The following is an 8,311-nucleotide window of genomic DNA, read 5'->3' on the forward strand; positions in this document are numbered from 1 at the left end:
GCCAAAAAGCCGAGAAAGATATGAGTTGAACCGCCGCCCTACCCCTCTATTTATCCCCTCCTACTGGACGCAGCTTCGGTGCCTTAAAGGCACCTGCCTTTGGGTCACTGACATGTGGGCTAGCCACTTATTGGGCCCACATGTCATAGACACAAAGGCAGGTGCCTTAAGGCACTGAAATATAGTCCCCTCCTACCCTCCTATCCTCTCCTCGCCTAGCGAGGTGGTACTAAACGAACTGCTTGCGCCTGACGGTACAATGCCACCAAGCCAGCCTCTTGCGTGGGCCTAAACATAGAAGGCCTTTTGAAAGGCCTATTTTACGATCACAGCGCTGGCTAATGAGTTGCTCGCGCCGCTGTTTTGTGATCACAGCGCTGGCGAACGCCACGGCTCGAGGGGCAGTCTGCCGAGAATCAGCTGCGTGCACACGCCCGGAGCTATATATATCTACAGCTAAGAGCATCTCCAGCCGCGCCCTCAACAAGACCCCCTAGGCGACTTTTCGGCCGCCGGTGCTAAAAAATCGGCCCAGTCACGCCCCAAGGACCCAATTTTCGTCGGCTCGGGCTGAAATTGGCGCCGGCGGACCCAACCCAAATCCGGCTTGCTGGGGGGCGCTCGGGGGCGCTGGGCGAATCGTTTTTGGCGCGAAAGAGCCACGGGCCCTCCTTGCCAGCGACTCGTCTCGCTTCTCGCCGCTTCATCGTCCTCATCGCCTCGTTTCCCGCGGCGAATCAATGCCAAAGCTGCCACGCGCTGCCGCACCGGTCAGCCTCCGTCGTTGATGCCTCACGGGCGGCGCAGTGAAGGCGTGACGACGCGTGTCCCCGCGCATGCCACGCGTAGACGCGGCGGCCACGCGTGCTCGCGGAGCCTCCACCTATATAAGCCGACCCCCAGCGCGCCGGTGGCACGCACAGAGTCTCCACCACTGACGCACCCTCTCTCCCCTTCCTCCCTCTCCCCTCGCCGTCCCAGTTCAAAGAAATGGCCGAACGATTCCCAGGCGACGGCGCGGCGGCGAACAGCTTCAGCCGCCGCCACCTTCACGAGGACGAAGCTTGGCTCCTCTTCGAGACCGAGTACCCGGTCTTGCCGGACATGCGGGTGCCCGAGGCGTGGAGAATCAGCGCCGGCGGGGTCCCGGTGCCACCACCGCCCACCGGGGTGGCACGGCGTGCGGAGATCGCACGTATCCGCGCCTCCCTGCCGCGGGCGGCGAGGGAGGGGCCGCGCTACGTCCCCGACAGTCCGCTCTGGGAGCCGTACTTCCGCCGCCGTCACGCCGAGCAGCTCGAAGCCACCAACGCTGGAGGCCGTCCTTGAGTACATCGAGGGCGGCAACACGCCGAGGCTGGAGTACCGCAAGCCCCCGTCCTTCTCTCGCCGCTGTGGGAGCTCGTGGACGCCGAGGCGCATGGACCCTGGGGCGTCCTCCTCCTCGTCCGGTCGGTCGACCGGCTCTCCCTGCCTCCGCCCCGTCAAGCCGGAGCCCCAGGACACGCGTGTCAGCCGGCGCACCCGCCGCTCCGGTGTCCGCATCGCCGACTCCACCCCCGCCTCTGGCCGCCTCGTCTTCGTCGCGCCCAAACCGGAGCCCAGCCTCCCCCCGGAGTACGAGGAGCTAGCTCGGCGCGGCTTCTCCGACGAGGACGCCCTATGGTGGGCGCGCGACGACTACCTCCGCGACGAGATGGTCCGGCAGCGCCGGGCCCTGGAGGAGATCGCCGCCCTCAAGCGTGGGTGCGAGGACGAGCACGGCGTCGTGATCCTCGACAGCGACGACGACGAGGACGCCGCCGGACCGTCCAACCCGTCGCGCCAACCGGGGGAGGGTTGCAGCAGGGATGGCGGCCGCGGCGGAGGCGACGACGACGACAACGGCGGCGGCGACTACACACGGTTCTATAGCCTCCTCGGCATGTAGAACGGCAACGAGCGGCGAGGCGAGGGAGACGGCGGGCCTAGTAGTGTGTTTTTTTTCTTTTTTGTAAAATATTTTAAATATGTATAAACTCTCGCCGTGTTTGGTTGAATTTGGTTTGAACTTGCCGAAATATGTATGAACTCGCCGAAAATGGTTGAATTTGCGCCATGTTTGTGCCTCATTTTAATTTTCACAAAAATTCGTGGGCGCCGCGACTGGGTGGCATCACGCCCCCAGCGCGCGTTTTGCGCCGCTGCGCCCCCAGGGGCGATTTTTAGCGCCTCCTTGAGGGCCAACGGCTGGAGATGCTTTAACCATCACGGGTCACGGCCGAGCGCTGTTGTCAGTAGCGGGCGGAATCCGGGCTCAGTTCCACCATCCTTTCTGAAAGAGCAATTCTGCAAGTGCGTTCATGAGTTATTCAGAACATAGGTTGCTGCAGTCTTCTCTGAATTCACGAGTTATTATTCAGACATTCTCCACCCTCAAAGAACTCAGCAGACCGGATGTCCATTATTAACAGAAAGGCCATGGGATGAGTCGCTAATGATGGAAGTCAGGGACGTCACACAGAAGTTCTTTCAGCTCCCTCACGAGGAAAAATTGAAGATCAAAATGACACCTCAGAGTGATTATAGGTGTGATATCTGAATAAAAACCCAACTCTTCTTGTAGCTAGTTGGTTGGTCCTTGGAATATCTCTACATAAGTACATATGCAATGAACTTTCTTGTGGTCTATCATCAGAGGGTATCAGAGTGGGAGAAAATGTTACCAAGGGTAAACCTAATATGCATGAAGCAATTCATGTAAGTTCATCTGTCCCTCAATTTCTTGTAATACTTTTTTAAATTGTTCTGTCATTTTTAGCTAAACCCTTAGAAAAAATTTGCAATGCTACATGCCTATCGAACCGGGCAGATATGGTAATCATGCTAAACCAATGGAAGAATCTAATTTGTGGTATGTTTTCAACTTCCCTTCTCTGTTTTTCTTTAGGATCCCTTCTCTGTTCTTTTCTCTGAAGGTATATTTTAGAGAGCCGTCGTCACATTTTTTTCAGAAAACGGTTCACTGCCTGCTTTTCTGAAGGTAACACTGTTAGACACCTATTGATGTCAGTATGTTCACCATGTAAAAAAATGCTCCTTTACTACTTAATACGCTTTAAAGAGCTGAATAGTTTATCTTCCATGCAGGCCAGATTATCCATCAAATTTTGACACGCTGCTGGAAAACTATATAAGCCTTCTACAAAGTCCACTTATCTGAATTACTTATTCTTTTATGCTCATCGATCGTATCTGACAGTGTTTATCATGCCATTTTTTATTTCAGATCTTTCAAGGAAGATCATGCGAGGCATAGCCTTGGCACTGGGCGCGCAGTTGGATGCTTTCGAAGGCGGAACAACAGGAGATGCTTTCTGGGTTCTCAGATTGATTGGCTATCCATTCTCAGCTGGCATCCCACCACGCATTGATATTGGATGGTAAGCACACAAAAAAACATATTTGTCTTATGCTTACTTGGGTGGATACATCTGACTGCTTTTCTTCGATACACCATGCATCCTATGATCAATTCAGTGGAGCTCACACAGATTATGGTTAGTACATTGTATCATGTTCTCTAAGTCAATACTAGAACACTGTATCGTGTTCTTTAAGTCAATACTAGAATAATATGTTTGCCTTTTTAGGAAAAACGCACATGGTATTTTTCAAAACATTAAACCAAAAATCCTGGGGGGAATACTTTTCCTCATTTTGTTAAACTGCAGGCCTTTTTGACACTGGTGAATCAGGACGGTGATATCTGTGCTCTTGAGATACTTATTACTTCACTAGCACACATATCTTGTACTATTATCCATCTATGCCCTCTGTTTCCTCTGTCAAGAAGCAAAGAGATTAATCTGCTGAAACTCTTTAGTAAATTTGGTATCAGGTAAGGAACCAGTCTGGTGAGTGGATATAAGCCAAGCCCGTACCCGGGACCTTAGTTTGCAACATCGGAGACATGCTGAAGGTTTCCTTGTTTGCAACTTCACTGAATTTTATCTGTTTTGTCCGCCTAATTCAGTCTTTTCTTGTAGCAACCTTATCAATTGTAAATCATTTTCTTGTAGCTATCAATATTTATTGATGTTAATGTTCACAATGCAACGAAATACTTAATTTTTTTCGACCAATAAGAAGTACTTAATTAATGTGCTTTAAAGAAGTGAATTGTTTATCTTCCATGCCGGCCAGATTATCAATCAAGATTGTACGCGCTGCTGGAAAACCATATAAGCCTTCTACGAGGTCGACTTATATGAATCACTTTGCTTTATTTTTTTAGAGGAATCTGAATCACTTTGCTTATTCTTTTATGCTCGTCAACCGTATCTAGTAGTGTTGATCATGCTATTTTTCATTTCAGATCTCTGATTTATGTTTCAATTTCTGAAACATGTTCAGAACCAAATCACATGATGATATGCACAAGAAAAACAGTCGGACATTTCTGGCAGTCAGATGCCGAGAACTTAGACAGTATCCAGTCCCATTTTCTTTGTTGGGGAGCCACAGGTGGGTTTTGGCCGCACTACAGTTACGTATGTGGGTGGCCATCGTGCTGCAGAAGTGCAGAGTGCAGACTTCAGACCAACCACCACAATCATCAAAAACTCATCGCGCTGGCCTGATTGTTGAGCGGAAACAGGCGACACTGTTACTTACTCACGGGCTCATTTGTTGCCTTCCACCTTCGTTAGTGGGTTATTCATGTGCTCTCTGAATGTAATAGCAGAAGAGGGGCTGACGAGGTGTTGTGGTCACCGTCCTGTGCTACAAACTGGCAGCAACAAACAACAAACCGAATGCTTCACCTCAAAGGCTTGGACACAGATTGAGTTTCAAGCATCTTCATCTCAATCTCATCTCAAGATATTAAAATTTAAACTTAATTTGGTTGGGGTACGCCTGCCCAGGCAGTAGTGCAACACACTAGGCGACACCTGAAGGACCCAATGGCAAGCCATTGTGGTGGCCCCTCCCCCATAAAAAATAAATTTAATATCGTTGTGAGCACATGGCCCACATATCAGATATTAAACTGATAAGAACAGATACTACACTTGATCTTAGCCAAAAGGCCGAGAAAGGTATAATTTGATCTGTTGCCCTGCCCCTCTACTTGTACCCTCCTCGCCCTCCCGTCCCCTCCTCGCTAAGCGAGGTGGTACTAAACTAACGACCTGCAGCGGACGTTGCAATGCCACCAAACCAGCCTCTTCCGTGGGCCTAAACAAAGAAGGCCTTTTGGCAAAGGCCTATATAACCGGCCTGATTTGCCCCTGGATTGCTGTTTTGCGATCAGAGTTGGCGAACGTTGTCGGACTGCTGACAGTGACGGGAGGAATCCAGGCTCAGTTCCCCATCTTTTCTGAAAGAGAAATTCTGCAGTGCGTTCGTGAGTTATTCAGAACATAGGTTGCTGCAGACTGGATGTTGGAGTGTGACGGAAGAAGTTGTTCTCCTTGAGGACATCCGGCTCTGATCGATACATGTTTATCCTTGGAAATTTCTCTTTTCCGTGCCAATCGTGTTACGGAGATTTCTCGCCCTAGGCAGCAGATGCACTGTTTGTTTATCTAAAAAGTGAGCTCTGTTTTCCTCTTTGCATGATCAGGTATCAGCCCGCTCGTCGACAAGATCGACGACCCTGACATGGCCGACCAAAAGTATGCTGGACGACGCTTGCAGGGAGGCCGGATTCTTCTATGTGGTAACCGCTCGTTCAACTTTGTGATGCCAAGTAATTTGGACCTGTAAGCAAACTATGTATACTAACTTTTATGTTGTTGTGGTATCTCAACTAAACATGGAAATAAACAGCATCAACAGTTTACAAACAAAATACTGTGCTGTCACCAGTAGTAGAGTGTAAAATACTGTGTGTGTGTGTCTGTGTGTGTGTGTGTGTCATGTTCAGTTGTTGTGTGCATCTGGTCTTTCCCCTTCTGTTTTATGAGCAAAACTGGTTCTAGATGCTGCTCAACTCATCTGTTGAGTCCTAATTAACCATGCCAAATGATGACTGTGTATTATCAACAGAAAGGCCATGGGATTTTGGACTCGCTAATGATGGAAGTCAGGGACGTCACATGCATGTTCTTTCAGCCCCCTCGTGAGGAAAAACTGAAGATCAAAACGACTCCTCAAAGTGGTTATAGGTGTGATATCTAAATAAAAACTTAGCTTTTCTTGTAGCTTGTTGTTTGGTCCTTGGAAAACCACTACATATGTAAATGAACTTTCTTATGGTCTATAGTCACAGGATATCAGAGAGTGGGAGAAAATGTTACCAAGGGTAAACCTGATACGCACGAAGCAATTGATGTAAGTTTACATCTGTCTCTGAATTTCTTGTCATGATTGTTTAAATTATTCTGTTTTTTTAGCTAAACCATTAGAACAAAAAATTGCAGTGCTACACACCTATAGAACCGGGCAGATATGGTGATCTTGCTAAACTAATGGAAGGATCTAATTTGTGTGTTTTCAACTTCCTTTCTCTGTTCTTCTTTAGGGGTCCCTTCTCGGTTCTTTGTTCTGAAGGTATATTTTAGAGCACCGTGATCGCATTTTTTGAGAAAGCCGTTCACTACCTGTTTTTTTTGTGCATTAGAAAATCCTGTAACATTATTATACACCTATCAATATTTATTGATGTTAATGTTCACAATGCAAAGAAGTACTTAATTAATGTGCTTTAAAGAACTGATTGTTTATCTTCCATGCAGGCCAGATTATCAATCAAAATTTGACGCACTGCTGTAAAACCATATAAGCCTTCTACGAAGTGGACTTATCCGAATCACTTTACTTTACTTTTTTGAGAGGAATCTGAATCAATTTGCTTATTCTTTTATGCTCGTCAACCGTATCTAACAGTGTTGATCATGCCATTTTTCATTTCAGATCTTTCAAGGAAGATCATGAGAGGCATAGCCTTGGCACTGGCTGCGCCTTTGGAGGCGGAGTGGCGGGAGATGCTTACTGGGTAAAGCGGGGCATAAAGCCTTTTTCGGTAGTGATGCTTATTGGGTTCACAGATTAATTGGCTCTATCCAGTCTTAGATGACATCCCACAAGAGGAACACACTTATATTGGATGGTAAGCACACATATACCCTAAAAAAGAAGTTATCTTGTGGCATGTTGATACATCCCACTCTGTTTTTCTTCTCTATTCCAGTAGATCTCACACAGATTATGGTGAGTACACCACTCTTGGTTTAACATCATTGTATTTACAGCAATTGATTATGGTGAACGCTTCTCTATTCGGTGAAGAAAACGGGTAGCGTTCCCAAGTACGATAAGGTGGTGTACAGGGAGCACCTGGTGCAGAATGTTCCCATAAAAAATAAATTTAATGTCATTGTGAGGATGTACCCCACATATCAAATATCAAATATTAAACTGATAATAACAAATACTACACTTAATCTTAGCCAAAAGGCCGAGAAAGGTATGAGTTGAACCGCTGCCCTGCTCCTCTATTCGTACCCTCCTCGTCCTCCCGTCCCTTCTTCGCCGAGCGAGGTGGTACTAAACTAACCACCTGCGGTGCGGAGTGCGGACGGTGCAATGCTAGCCTCTTGCGCGTGGGCCTTAAACAAGGAAGGCCTTTTCGGCAAGGCCTGATTCACGCGCCTCTTGCTGTTTTTTTTTGAAGGGAACGCGCCTCTTGCTGTTCTGCGATCACCGCCCTCTTGTTTTCGGCAAGGAGGGGCAGACTGCGGAGAATGCGAGCCGCGTGCACACGGTTACGGGCGGAGCTATGTCGGACTGCTTCAACCAAAATATGTATGTACTGCTGACAGTCACGGGCGGAATCGGGGCTCTATTCCACATCCTTTCTGAAGGAGAAATTCTGCAGTGTGTTCATGAGTTATTCAGAATATATGTTGCTGCGGTCTTCTCTGAATGCACGAGTTATTATTCAGACATTCTCCGCCCTCTCTGAACTCAGCAGGCTGGATGTTGGAGTGTGACGGAACAACTACTTCTCCTTGAGGACATGTAGCTGATCGATACATGTTTGTCCTTGGAAAGTTCGCTTTTCCGCACCTGTCGTGCTAAGGCGATTTCTCGCTCTAAGCAGGTGATATGATTGATGCACTGTTTGTTTATCTCAAAAGTGAGTTCTCTTTTCCTCTTTGCAGGTGATATCAGCACGCTCGTCGACAAGATCGACGACCCTGACATGGCCGCCTACGAAGGTTTGCTGGACGACGCTTGCAGCGACGCCGGATTCTTCGGTGTGGTGATCACTCGTTCAACTTTGTGGTGGCAATGTGGACCGCTAAGCAGGCTATGCAAAACT

The 8,311-nt window shown here is 48.2% G+C and overlaps 1 non-coding gene and 3 pseudogenes across 1 annotated transcript; 2 read left to right on the top strand and 2 right to left on the bottom strand.

Annotated features, from left to right (window-relative positions):
* Positions 1-2,453: 2,453 nt before the first annotated feature.
* On the top strand, positions 2,454-4,127 carry LOC119348109 (annotated as a pseudogene).
* A 761-nt stretch (positions 4,128-4,888) lies between these two features.
* LOC119348111 lies at positions 4,889-5,085 on the bottom strand. The gene has a single exon (XR_005168740.1). It is a non-coding gene; the product is annotated as a U2 spliceosomal RNA (small nuclear RNA).
* On the top strand, positions 5,009-8,251 carry LOC119348110 (annotated as a pseudogene).
* On the bottom strand, positions 7,279-7,457 carry LOC119348113 (annotated as a pseudogene).
* Positions 8,252-8,311: the final 60 nt, after the last annotated feature.

Source organism: Triticum dicoccoides, unplaced genomic scaffold (genome assembly GCF_002162155.2).
Source record: "Triticum dicoccoides isolate Atlit2015 ecotype Zavitan unplaced genomic scaffold, WEW_v2.0 scaffold85632, whole genome shotgun sequence".
In the NCBI taxonomy this organism is placed as follows: Eukaryota; Viridiplantae; Streptophyta; class Magnoliopsida; order Poales; family Poaceae; genus Triticum; species Triticum dicoccoides.